Genomic DNA, 14646 nt, shown 5'->3' with positions numbered 1-14646 from the left:
TAACGGAATGCTAACCGAACATTTACCAACAGAACATTGTGTTGGCAAAATAGGCGCCAAAAGAGCCCGCGCAAACTTACCAACGGAACTAGCAATAGATTCCCATCACAAAGTTTCTAACAGAGTAGTAACGGATTAGTAATGAATTGGAACTCTGCTCCTTAGTAATCCATTAGTAATTTGTAATAAAAATAAATCGGTTAAAATGATAATAGTTGTTGCTGTCTTAGTAAATGTAAAGTATTAATATCAACCTACCCGGCAGTAAATACAGTCCTCGCCTACTTTCCAGATCTTTTATTCAAAATACATTCCACATTCATTTTCTATTTTTCTTCTTCTGCTTTGATTACTTGGACATTCTCACAAAACTCATAAATCAAGACGTAAGATTTATTTGTGATATATCAAGGTTAGTTTTTCTTCAATTATATTTTCATAATTATAACCTGGGTTTTGAGCCTATTTAAGTACGTAGTTAACTTTATCTTGCAAAATCTGTTTATATTAATGTTGTTATTTTGCATATTACTTATAGCTTAAATAATTTTTTGATGATAGAGTTTAGAAGCTTCTTAGTTAATTAGTAAATTGGGTGAATGTCTCTCATCAGCTATTATTTTGTGCTTAGCAAAAAAAAAATTAGTGTCCTTTTATGTCTCCAAGAGTTGTGTAATTTTGTTGGTTTTAGTGGTCAATTGGGTCTCATTTGCTTTTTGAAAAGCTGGTCATATAACTCTCATAACTCTCGGTTAATACATTTACTGCTTCTTTTGTCCTTGATGGCCTCCACAATCTGTTCAAAGTTTTTTAAAAGAATTACAGTTTTTATGTTCTGCTAAACCAATTTTGGAATGGATATATGGGTTGTGATTGGTGTAAACCCAATTATGTTTAGTTGGATAGATTGATTATATCTCTGTAAGCCCAATCATATAATTTGCAAAGGCCTTTTGTATATATACTAACTTCTAGTTATAAATATTTTATAGTTACGAATTTTTTTTTGTAGGTTACAGAAAAGTTATTAAATATGGATATGGATCGAGGTTGGATGTATCAAAGGATCGACAGTGGAGGTTACCTAACTCCGGCTTTTGTAAGTGGGTTGGAAAACTTTATGCAATATGTGATATCTTGAGAAGAGTCTATGAATGGGACAAATACTCAGTGTCCATGTCTTAAATGTGAGAATCGCAAATTTTGGAATGGGGAGACAGTAAAATTGCACTTATTGAAAAAAGGGTTTGTAAGAGATTATTACGTGTGGGATCGACACGGAGAGCCATATATTTCTAGACAAAGTGGAGAAGAATTATCCACACATTACTCCAATTTTTAAAGTAGAAGAGATGATGACAACCTAATGTACAACATGGTGATGGATTCCGCTGGTCCAAGTTTTGATCCCGAGATGCCAAATGCAGAAGCACAGAAGTTGTATGATATTTTAAAATCATCCGAGATGAAGTTATATGAAGGTTGTGAAACTTCTTAGTTGTATGCCATAGCTCAGATGTTGAGTTTGAAATCTGACCATTATTGGTCAGAGGCTTGTTATGATCAGACATCACAGTTCTTAAAAGGCATCTTACCTCAAGATAATACACTTCTTGATAGCTTCTATAGTACGAAGAAGTACATGGAAGAGTTGGGGCTTCCTTCCGAACAGATCGATTGTTGTTTTAATGGATGCATGATATATTGGGGTGAAGAAATCAACATGGAGTCATGTAAATTTTTTTCACATGTGAGATATAAAATAAGACCTAAAGGTTCCAAGAAGGGGAAAAAGAAAGTGCCTTTTAAAAGGATGGTCTATTTTCCATTGGCACCGAGGTTGCAAAGGTTATATGCTTCACCTACGACAGTTATCCATATGAGATGGCATGCCGAACATTATCAAGAAGAAGGTGTGATGCTTCATTGTTCAGACTCATAGGAGTGGGAGCAATTTGATAGAGCACATCCATCATTTTCCTCAGAGATGAGAAAAGTTAGATTGGGACTTTCTACTGATGGTTTCAACCATTTGGTGAATCAGGTGGAAAATATTCTTCTTGGCCAATTATAGTGACTCCGTATAATTTACGTCTATGGATGTGTTCAAAAGAACAGTACTTATTTCTTTCTGTACTTGTCCCTGGACCAAAAAATCCAAAACAAAAGATAGATGTTTTCCTTCAACAGTTGATTGCTGAGTTAAAAATGTTGTGGGAAGTTGGTGTGGAGACTTGTGATAATTCAATGAAACAGAATTTCCGTATGCGAGCTGCATTGATATGGAATATCAGTGACTTCCCTGCTTATTCAATGTTGTCAGGATGGAAAACTGCTGGTCATTTAGCTTGTCCTCATTGTGCTCATGATCATGATGCTTAACCTTCCACATGGTGGGAAGACAACATGGTTTGATAATCATCGAAAAATTTTACCTACCAATCATCCATTTCGAAAGAATAAGAATTGGTTTACAAAGGGAAAGATAGTGACTGAATCTGCCCCTCCAGTGCGAACAGGTGAAGATGCATTTCAAGAAATTAAGTCACTTGGTTTGATGAAAATTACTGAATTGGGAGGTAATGAGCATAATGCTAGAGTCATTAAAGCTTACAATTGTGGATGGAAGAAAAGGAGCATCTTTTGGGATTTGCCATATTGGAGGATATTATCTATTAGACATAATATTGATGTTATGCATGTTGAGAAAAATGTCTTTGAAAATATCTTCAACACTATCATGGCCATTGAAGGAAAAACCAAAGAATACTCCAAGGCAAGAACAGACATTGTAATGATTTGTCGAAGACCTGAGTTACCAATTGATGAAGTGACAAGAAAGTATCCGAAAGAATGCTATAGCTTAGACAAAAAGCAAAAAGCAAAAGTGTATGAATGGTTAAAAGATCTAAAATTTCCAGATGGACATGTGTCAAACATGGCGCGTTGCATCAACTTGAAGAAATATAAATTATTTGGAATGAAAAGTCATGATTGTCATGTTTTTATGCAACGACTCCTCCCAATTGCTTTTCAGGAATTTCTTCCAAATAATGTATGGGAAGCTGTGATAGAATAAGCCTTTTCTTCAGAGATCTCACTTCAGCTACTTTGAGGGTTAGTGATATGCGTAGACTTGAAGAACAAATTCATGTTATACTTTGCAAGTTATAGCGGATATTTCCACCATTATTATTCGACTCTATGGAACATCTTCTAGTGCACTTGCCATATGAAGCACGCATTGCAGGTCCCGTACAGTATCGTTGGATGTATCCTTTCGAGAGATATTTACGTCACTTGAAGAATAATGTGAAAAATAAAGCTCGGGTTGAAGGATCAATTTGTAATGCATTTTTGGTTGAGGAAGCTTCCACTTTTTGCTCACACTACTTCAAGCAACATGTACAGACAAAATATAGAAAAGTTCCCCGAAATGATCCTAGTGGAGGTGAGGAGACTTTTGGGGGTAACATTTCTATATTTTCTCATCCCGGACGTTCACATGGAAGTGTCAGTACTCGTTATTTTGATGAACGAGAATATATGGAAGCTCATAACTATATCTTGTTTAACTGTCCAGAAGTTGCACCATATACAGAGTATGATTTTTTTTGTCATAATGACATACTTACTTATCCATGAATATTAGTACTATTCTTTGATAAATTTATTGTATAATCAGGATTTTCATAAATCAACTTCGGGAGCATCATCCACATATAACTAGTGTTGAAGTTGATCACTCCTTAGAAAGTGACTTTGCGACATGGTTCGAATAATACGTGAGTTGTTTGGTACTTTTGTTAACGATATTACATAAATATTGACTGTTTCTTACGTATTCTAATAATCTCTACTAATAATTTCAGGCCTAAGATCCATCACGAGTACCAAATGAATATCTTCGTGATATTTCGTTTGGACCTCTTCATTCGGTTAAATCTGTACCAATTTACTATGTGAATAGGTACAAATTTCACACGCGGGAATATGGGGTTGATAGGTCGACGTTCAATAGTGGAGTATGTATCAATGGATCAAATTATGGCGAGTCATTTAATGATTACTTTGGCATAGTTGAAGAGATTTTGATTGTTGAGTATCCTCGCCGACCGGTGAAAAAAACAGTATTATTTAAGTGTCAATGGTTTGATCCCACACCTAATGTTGGAACAAGAATTCATCCGCGTTACAACATAATTGAAGTCAACAAAAAAAAGAGACTACGCGTGTACGAACCATTTGTCCTAGCAATGCAGGCCATGCAAGTTTACTTTTGCAATTATCCAAGTCTTAAAAGAGATAAAGTTGATTGGCAAGTTGTGTGCAAAGTAAAGGCTCGATCACTTGTTGAACTTACTCAAATCCCAACATCACATCAAAAGCTTTTCCGGATGATATTCCTACACATTTAAATGATATTAGCACCGATGATATTGCTACACATCTAAATGATGATAGTGGAGTTGAAGTAGATTTAGATGATGATGAATCCGAAGGAACATCGGACGAAGAGATAGAATATGAATCTGAAGAAGATGGATATTCAAAAACTGAAGATAGTAATAGTTGTGAAGATGATTGCAGTGATTCGTCCGAATAATTTTTTATCAATCAAGTAAGTAAATTTTAAATTTATATTTTATTAAAATAATATAATATTATAGTGCAACAACATATATAAAATATTTATAATCAAATCAAGTAAGTAAATTTTAAGTTTATATTTTATTAAAATAATATAATATTATAGTGCAACAAAATATATAAAATATTTATAATCGTAAGTTATATATATTTTTAATACATATATATTCAGAAAATTGATTAATATTATAACAATACAATTTATTGCATATCTTGCTAATTATTTAATATTCTATTTTAACAATATTTGGGAAAATATAAATACAGGGACAAAAGAGCGGGTAAGAGTTGAAGACACAAAAGTAGGGTTTCTATCTTGACAAAGGGGGGCGGCGATTGAAGTCACTCAATCGACTGGAAAATTGACATCAGATGAAGATGAAAAAATTGACATCTCTTCTTGACGTATGTATGTTGATTACCTTATGTGTTCATCTCTGTCTTTTTATCGAGTTATGGTGTATGTATACTTCTAGTTCTTTTAATGAGTTCATTATTTCACTTTCTTTATAGTGTGACTTCTAAGTTATTCATTTTAGCATCAAAAATCCATGAGATATTTTCGAGGGGTTTTGATTATGAATTTTGATAGAATTTTCCCAAGGTTTGAATTTGGGAATGGATTGGTTTTGGTATTTAATGGTGGTGGTGGTGATGTGTGTGTATATTTTTATTATTTTCCTTATATATAATTATAACTCTCTAACACTGAATCATTGAACTTGCAGCCTTTGACTACTAAAAAATGTCCTGATGATAAGGGTGTAGGTGATAAAGCTGTTGGTGATAAAGTTGTTGGTGGCTTTTCTCAGTTCGCAAGTCCAAAAAAATGCAGCGGGGCTACAAGTGGTGGTGAAGATGGTTTTGCTTAGGTTAACTTTGGATTTTAATTTGAGATTTTTTTAATGTATGGTCACAGATTACAAAGTGCACTATATTACTTTATTAATGTGATGATGGTATTTCTGTATTGCAGATTGTGAATAAAAGAAAATGTGTTCCGAGTATAGGTTTTGGCAGGGAGGATGGTATTAATCGTAATAGCCATGGGACTAAGACAGCCGTTGAGAAAGCAGGTTACACCAACCAAGTAAGTCAAAGGATTCCATTATCATATTTTTTGTATGAAATCTGCCTTTATTTCACAATGCAAGTCATATTCTACACCTGTAGCAAATATTCTTTTAGCACAAATTAATTATATTACTTTATTTGCTTATAACTTATATTACTTATTTTGATTATCACTATTTAATGGTTTGCTTCTCTGTGAAATTAAGAACAGTAAACAATAAAGAGCCTTAAGGTCATGAACTCTATTGACCTTCAACGTTAACTCCGCTAAACCTGCATATGATAACAGTGGCAATTTAGTTAAGGAGGGGTGGTTAAGTTCAGGGGTGGTACAGACTACGAAATATTACTGGATGTCTATCATGAACCTTTTAGGTAGAGGTCAGTTATCCAGGGAATGTAAGTTTCTTGTTCTTAAACATATCTATGTTGTTAATTATTTTATGATTTTCTATATCATGCAGTGACACTAAATTCCCATTTATTTTTTTAAAGATTGGAACCTTCAAATAAGTGCTCTACAAAGATTCGACAAATCATGTATGAGCGACTTGAACATAAGAGATACAATTGGAAGTCAGTTTCAATGGAAACTCAAAACTTTTATTTTGAAGAATTTAAGGTAACTATATCCCTTGTATATTGAATCTTGTAAATGAAAAGAACTAGTCAGGACATCTTGTTTTTTTAATTATCAATAAGAATTTTATCTTAATTAATAATGCTAGTTGGTTTATCTTTTTTTAATTATAGAAATACTTTGTGTGGAGTCAATCGGATGATATCATTTATGGTGGCTGGCTAACTAATGCAAAGAGGAAGTATTCTGAACTTGTTTGTGTAGCTCAGTCTAACTGGGAACGGTACAACAGAAGGGATAATAGGATTGACAAGAACATCTATTGGAGATGGGCTAATTTTGGGAACACCCAAAAATTTCAAACAAAATCTTTGATTCAGAAAAAATATAGGCGTAGTGGCGGGGTTGATAACCGGCCTTCAACACATACAAGCGGTTCCGCTTCTCATAGGACAGTTGCAGCTCGTTTGGTATGATTTACAATGTATCTTGTGCCTTGTCTCTTTTTATGGTCTGAATTTTTGCAATTCTTTTTTTTACAGAAGATTCAGTTTGGTCGAGACCCCACTGCCGATGAATTGTTCTACCATACGCATACTAGACCTGTAAAGAAACAGAGGAATCCAATTGATGTTTTAGAAGAAAATGGCATGGATGACGAGGATGCTGATGAAGAAGAAGTTATATGGATTGATAAGAAAAGCCAAAAAATATATGTGAGTTTCTCGTTTTATTTTTTTATGTCAAAGGTAGATATTTCAATCCCAATCCAAAATCAAACAAAGTACTGGAGTTATTTTTAATGGCAATACGTCTAAAGTTATTTTTTATGCTCATTTTTTTCCTGCTTGGAATATGTTTTACTTTAAATGTATATTCTACATTCTTCTTATTGTTGTAATAATAAAGTAGTGTTAGAATAAATTTTGTTATGCTTTTTCAGAATTTTTTTTTAAGATCCGTCATATATTTGATATACACAGGAAACATTTTTAGAACTTTGTGAGCAACAAAAGAACTCTGGCCAACCAGTAGATAAAAATGCCTTGTTTCTCCAAGCAGTTGGAGGGCCTGACAAGAAGAATAGGGTCTACGGGCTTGTTTCATCACAAAACATCTTTTATCAGCCTAAGACTCCTTGCGCTACATCATTTGCGGCTGAAGAAGAAAATCAGAAGTTGAAGCAGTAGTTTATTGAGATGAATGATCGGATGAAGGCGGTTGAAAATCAGTTAGCCATGATCATTGAGGCTAATAAAGTCCGCCGTCCGCAGTCTCCTACTGATTTTGATGATTTAAATGATGACAATTAGTATTTAATTTAGTATGTTTACTACGGTGCACTTTGACCTAAGATCTATATATTTTGGATATAATGACTGATTCGGCTAGTCTTTTTATAACATTGTTCTAGTTCACGGCCACTATATTTGACAAGTTTGAACTTGATATGGCATGTGATTCTAGTATTTTGGTATGGTTTAGGCTGAAACTTTGGAGGATATTTTCATGTTTTTTCCTCTGGTAGTCTCTTTTTGCCATCTTGTATAATGATGGTTACTACTGAAACTTTAGAGGATATTTTCATATTTTTTCCTCCTGTAGTCTTCTTTTGCTGTCTTGTATAATGATGTTTACTTTTGTTAATGACAAGCTACTCTTAGTACTATTTGGAATTTGGATTATCTATACAATGAGTTGTTGTTTTATGTAAAATTTGTCAAAATGTACAGGTTTTGAAAGAACATAAAAAGGTTTGCATTTTGTTAGAAATATCTGTTAATAGAGTGTTAATAAAAATAACAACGGGAATTTTGTTGGCATATCCTTGCTAAGAATACTAACGGAATACCTGTTATTATGTTAGTTGTAGATTTTTTATTCCAAAAGTAAGATTCCGTTGTTAGTCGGTTCCTGTTTTGTTGGTAAGTTTTCTAATGACAGAAATTCTGTTGGTAGTGACTTCCTGACGAAGATTATTCCAACCAATGAATCTTGTAATAATTCCGTTGGCAAACTACAATACCAACAGATTATATTAATATTTCAACGGATTTTCTGTTGTCAATAGTGGTTTTTCTTGTAGTGCTGTCAGTGGAGTATCCCATATATGATACCCAACTACTAGTGGAGTATCTTATACAAATTGAAATACCCAACTGACAGTGAAATATTCAATCGGCATATTCTATGTTATTCTTTAAGGTAAATTTATCTCAGTGAAAACAGACGGTACCTCTCTCCTAGCCCTTGACCTGGAGGCAGATTCTCTGTTTTTTATCAGGTGACGTTGCTGCTTTCTCGACACCTCTTTGGCTGCCAGATGACTGGACTTGTCCGCAAAATTGACATTTATATCAAAATTATTCACACTGTCGGAATTATTTCCCCGATAATTTCAGAGGAAACTGGAGTAGCGGCTGACCCCTGCCTAAATCCACCTTCACGTGGTTGGTATCCCCTATGTTTTCTTGCAATTGCAGCTGATGTTACATCTTTGACACTTTTTTCCAGTAGTGTCTGATAAGCTGGTACATTTCTACCCCCTCCTGAAGCAATGACAGGCCTAACCATACAACCAGATGTCCCAGATCCAATGGTTGTATTATTGTTGTTCTGGTTTGACACACATGACTGCTGCAGAGGAGGAGAACGATCATGTGCCTGCACCACACCAACCATGATAAGAAAATCCTCGAGGGTCATCTCTTCTTTTAAAGGGATGAACTGTGGATTAATATTGGCTGTGGCTGCAGCTGTGGGGACAATGGCTGCTCCCATGGGGGCAGCAGCGCTAAGGGCAATATCGGGGCTGGGGAGAAGTATTTGTTCAGAAGCTTGAATTTCTTCTTCTGTCCAAACGTTATTAAGGAGTTCATCTATGTTCATCGATCCAGAGATTCCAATGTCATCAGAGAATGTGTGTTGAAACACATCAAGGAGGGACAAGATTGACCTTTGGTGATCTAGTAATGGGAGGACATGGCTGTCAGGATGTTGTGGGTTTGTTGAATGAACAGATAAGTCAATTTCTCCTCGCAATAGAAAGTCTGAGTTGTCTGTCCTCACCATTCAGGGAGAGAGATCATCAGATCGTAACCAGTATCTGCAGCATCACAAGGAAAGTAAAACTGAGCAATTACTTTATGTTAGAAAATTAGGATTTTAGAGCTTAATTTAATTATGTTCTTGATGTTAATCCTAAAATCTAATGATTGGAAATTGTTCAATGATATTTGAACTTAAATTTTCATGTATGGTTTTAAGAATTTTTTTAATGAAATCCATATGAAATGAGAGTTGAAAGTAGCTTGGAAAAGCTTGGAAAAATTTGAGAATGTTTGTCCCACATTGAAATAAATAAAGGAGGGTGTGTGCTTTATATGGTATTACCCACATGAGTAGTATACAACTACTAAGGTGTGTGATGGTCCATTGTGTTGTTGTGTGCTTCACGCGCGCGCACACACACACACGCGCGCCCCGCCACGCACCGCACCGGACCGGACCGGGCCGGGTCAGGTCGAAGGGCGATTTGGGTGAATGTCTCGGCGTCTCGTGTACGCGAGGCGACCTGGGCGAGGATTTTATTTATTTGAGAATTATTTTAATTCGAATTTATTTATCGGTGACTGGATTATTGGGCTGGGTACTGAAATAGGCTAAGTCACTTTATTAGTGGGCTTAGTCTAAATATATTAAACCTGCAAATAATCTGATCTGTAACAAGTTCTGATATCAGAATCAGAACTTAAGAACTGATGAATAAAATCAGAACTTAACAAGTTCTGATATCAGAATCAGAACTTAAGTACTGATGAATCAGAACTTAACTTAACTTAAGTTCTGATAATAATGTGGGTGTTAATGTGAAAAGCTGTTACAAATAATTTAAATTCAAAAGCTGATCAGTTTTGATTTTTTCATTAATGAACTCAAAATCTGATCAGTTTTGATTTTTTCATTAATGAAGCAGTTTAATTCAGACATTAAGTGTGTGGACAGTTTCATTTTTCCTCTCCTATAAATAGAGGCTAAACTGAATGAATAAGGAATAACACACTACATTCTCTTCTCTTCTCTTCAACCTCTCTGCATTTCTCTCCCACAAGTCCTGAAGTGCTGATATTTTCCGGCGACTGAGGTGCTGGTCGAAGTGGAGCTTTTGTTGCTGCTGTTAACATAAACTCTGAGCTGTTTTATCCTGGTGGAGATATTGTGCGCATCCCAAACGCAGCAGGTAGGGGCAATATTCTCTTCAAGAGCAGCCAGGACTTCGAGCAAGGCCTGGTGACTCAGCTGTGATCATTTTTCTTGGCATTTTGTATCTGTGAACCTGTATTTCATTCACTGTTAAAAGCTATGGTTTCGGATACATCTTTCTTTCTCTCTACGTTATTTCAGTTACTGATTTTGTTTACCTACATGTTTTGTTTTGTTAACTGTGGTCTTGGCCTAAACTTGTTAAATTCTTTATACACTTGCTTCTATGTTGCTATATTTGTTAGTGAGATTTACAACATTCTTGAAGAGAATATTAGTTATATAGAATTTAGCATAATGGTTAACGAAAGTGAGGTTATCGTTGGTGGTGGTGGCAGTTCGGGTGCAACTGCTGGGGCCATTGATTGGACCACCTATAGTTTCCCACAAGCTGTTGAACTAACCGGTTTACCGGAGAAATTCAACGGTGGCATTGGCTTTTCTCACTGGCAGAAAAGGATGAAGTTGTGGTTGACTATAAAGGGTCTGTGGCCGGTTGTGGAATATGAGAAACCAGTAGTGGATCAAGAGAAGGCTGACACAGTTAAGGCTTTTGCGAAGTGGGCTGAGAAGGATGGAGTGGCTAGGGAGGCCATTCTGGCGGCACTAACAAACACTTTGTTTGATGTCTATTCTTTTGATGCCTACTCTGCAAAACTCTTATGGGAGAAGCTGGACCAGACACATAATACTGACTCACAAGGTCTAGAAAAGTATTTTATGGCAAGGTTCCTCGAGTTCAAGCTGGTGGACAATAAGTCCATGACTGAGCAGGTGCATGAGTTCGAGATGATAGTGCATGCTTTGAAGGAGCCTGGAATGAATCTCCCGGAGAAGTTCAAGGTGATGAGTGTAATTGAAAAACTCCCGAAGTCTTGGGAAGAGTTCTCTCTCTCCCTGAAAAGACAGAAAGGAGAGATCACCTGGACCAACCTTATGCTGGACATCTCGGTACAAGAACAACACAAGTCCAAACAGGGACATGTGATGCCAACTGAACACGGTACCTCGAAGGTAAACATAGCAACTGTAGGACAAAAGAGGAAGGCTTTTGCTAAGAAAGCTAATAGTAATAAACCTAAGAGTGACAAGGACAAGGCCAAGAAACCCAAGGCAAACAAACCATGCTGGTCTTGTGGGCAGGTTGGGCACTGGAGTAAGGACTGCCCTACGAAGAAAGCAAAGAAAACCGAGGTAGCGCAAGCAAATGTTGTGCTTGGAACCGCAAGTGGGCCTGTAGTGAACATGGTCGTTGGTGAGGCTACGGCTTCTGAAACCGACGTTGACCGGTATGTATCCTACAACCCTGTGATATTTTCTACCTATCTGTCAAATGAATGGTTGATAGATACTGGAGCTAATGTACATATTTATGCTGATATTAGTTTATTTGTATCTTATCAACAGAGTCATAGCCTGACTGTGAAGATGGGGAATGCTAGTGTTGCTCAAGTACATGGAGTTGGAAACGTGGATCTGAAGTTCCCTTCAGGACGTATTCTATCTCTGACGAGAGTGCATCATGTTCCCAACATGCGTAGAAATATAATAAGTGGAAGCTATTTAGTTTCTAGTGGTTTTGAAATTTCGTTCAAGTGTAATAAAGTAGTTCTTATTCATACTGGTACATTCTTTGGCAAGGGTTACTTGTCAAAGGGTTTATTTGTTATTAATGCGGATCCCGTTTTGGGAAATTTGAATAATAATGTTATTCCTACTGTTAACTGTATTGAGTCCTCAAATATATGGCATGCTAGACTAGGTCATTTAAACTTTGGTGCTCTTAAGAATATGATGAACTTAGAGTTGATTCCAAAATATACCATAGAAAAGAATTCTAAATGTCAAGTATGTGTGTCTGCTAAACAAATAAGGAAACTTTTTCATAACGTTGTTAGGGATTCAGACTTGTTAGATTTAGTACACACTGATATTTGTGAATTTGGTGGTGTGTTGACCAAGGACCAGTTTAGATACTTCATTACTTTTATAGATGATAGTAGTAGATACTGTTATGTTTATTTACTTAGACATAAGGATGAAGCACTTAGTAAATTCATTATATATAAAACTGAAGTAGAAAAACAAACTAGTAAGTTACTTAAAAGATTGAGATCTGATAGAGGTGGTGAGTATACGAGTAATGCTTTTAATGAATTTTGTGCAAACAATGGTATAGTTCATGAAGTTACTCCACCATACACACCTGAGTCTAATGGGGTTGCTGAGCGAAAGAACAGAACATTTAAAGATATGATTAATAGTATGCTTATTAACTCTGGGTTGCCTAAATACATGTGGGGGGAGGCTCTAAATACGGCTTGCCATATTTTGAATAGAGTCCCTCTGAAACACATGGATAAAACACCCTTGGAGTTATGGAAAGGCAGGATGACTAGTCTTAAGTATCTTCGTGTGTGGGGGTGCCTTGCTAAGGTACTTGTTCCTGAACACAAGAGAAAGAAACTAGGTCCAAAGACTGTTGACTGTATCTTTTTGGGCTATCTTGAGACCACTATAGCTATGAGATTTTTAGTGTTAAAATCTGACATAGATGATATAGTGGCAAACACGATAGTTGAATTTCGAGATGCGACATTCTTTGAGGATGTCTACCCTATGAAGACTGGAATACCTGAAACGACTTCTGAGGAAGATCCTACTCATACATCAAGTTCTATTCCTGATCATGTGGAAAAGATGACAAATGTGGGGGCGGAACCTAGTAGTACCAAATGAATATCTTCGTGATATTTCATTTGGACCTCTTCGTTCGGTTAAATCTGTACCAATTTACTATGTGAATAGGTACAAATTTCACACGCGGGAATATGGGGTTGATAGGTCAACGTTCAATAGTGGAGTATGTATCAATGGATCAAATTATGGCGAGTCATTTAATGATTACTTTGGCATAGTTGAAGAGATTTTGATTGTTGAGTATCCTCACCGACCGGTGAAAAAAATAGTATTATTTAAGTGTCAATGGTTTGATCCCACACCTAATGTTGGAACAAGAATTCATCCGCGTTACAACATAATTGAAGTCAACAAAAAAAAGAGACTACGCGTGTACGAACCATTTGTCCTAGCAATGCAGGCCATGCAAGTTTACTTTTGCAATTATCCAAGTCTTAAAAGAGATAAAGTTGATTGGCAAGTTGTGTGCAAAGTAAAGGCTCGATCACTTGTTGAACTTACTCAAATCCCAACATCACATCAAAAGCTTTTCCAGGATGATATTCCTACACATTTAAATGATATTAGCACCGATGATATTGCTACACATCTAAATGATGATAGTGGAGTTGAAGTAGATTTAGATGATGATGAATCCGAAGGAACATCGGACGAAGAGATAGAATGTGAATCTGAAGAAGATGGATATTCAAAAACTGAAGATAGTAATAGTTGTGAAGATGATTGCAGTGATTCGTCCGAATAATTTTTTATCAATCAAGTAAGTAAATTTTAAATTTATATTTTATTAAAATAATATAATATTATAGTGCAACAACATATATAAAATATTTATAATCAAATCAAGTAAGTAAATTTTAAGTTTATATTTTATTAAAATAATATAATATTATAGTGCAACAAAATATATAAAATATTTATAATCGTAAGTTATATATATTTTTAATACATATATATTCAGAAAATTGATTAATATTATAACAATACAATTTATTGCATATCTTGCTAATTATTTAATATTCTATTTTAACAATATTTGGGAAAATATAAATACAGGGACAAAAGAGCGGGTAAGAGTTGAAGACACAAAAGTAGGGTTTCTATCTTGACAAAGGGGGGCGGCGATTGAAGTCACTCAATCGACTGGAAAATTGACATCAGATGAAGATAAAAAAATTGACATCTCTTCTTGATGTATGTATGTTGATTACTTTATGTGTTCATCTCTGTCTTTTTATCGAGTTATGGTGTATGTATACTTCTAGTTCTTTTAATGAGTTCATTATTTCACTTTCTTTATAGTGTGACTTCTAAGTTATTCATTTTAGCATCAAAAATCCATGAGATATTTTCGAGGGGTTTTGATTATGAATTTTGAT

The 14646-nt window shown here is 35.4% G+C and overlaps 1 pseudogene; it reads left to right on the top strand.

The window, feature by feature from the left end:
• Positions 1-1987: 1987 nt before the first annotated feature.
• On the top strand, positions 1988-14012 carry LOC141705540 (uncharacterized; annotated as a pseudogene).
• Positions 14013-14646: the final 634 nt, after the last annotated feature.

This window comes from Apium graveolens, unplaced genomic scaffold (genome assembly GCF_009905375.1).
Source record: "Apium graveolens cultivar Ventura unplaced genomic scaffold, ASM990537v1 ctg9012, whole genome shotgun sequence".
Classification (NCBI taxonomy): Eukaryota; Viridiplantae; Streptophyta; class Magnoliopsida; order Apiales; family Apiaceae; genus Apium; species Apium graveolens.
Note: the sequence above shows the minus strand (reverse complement) of the source record. Positions and strands in the feature narration are given on the sequence as shown.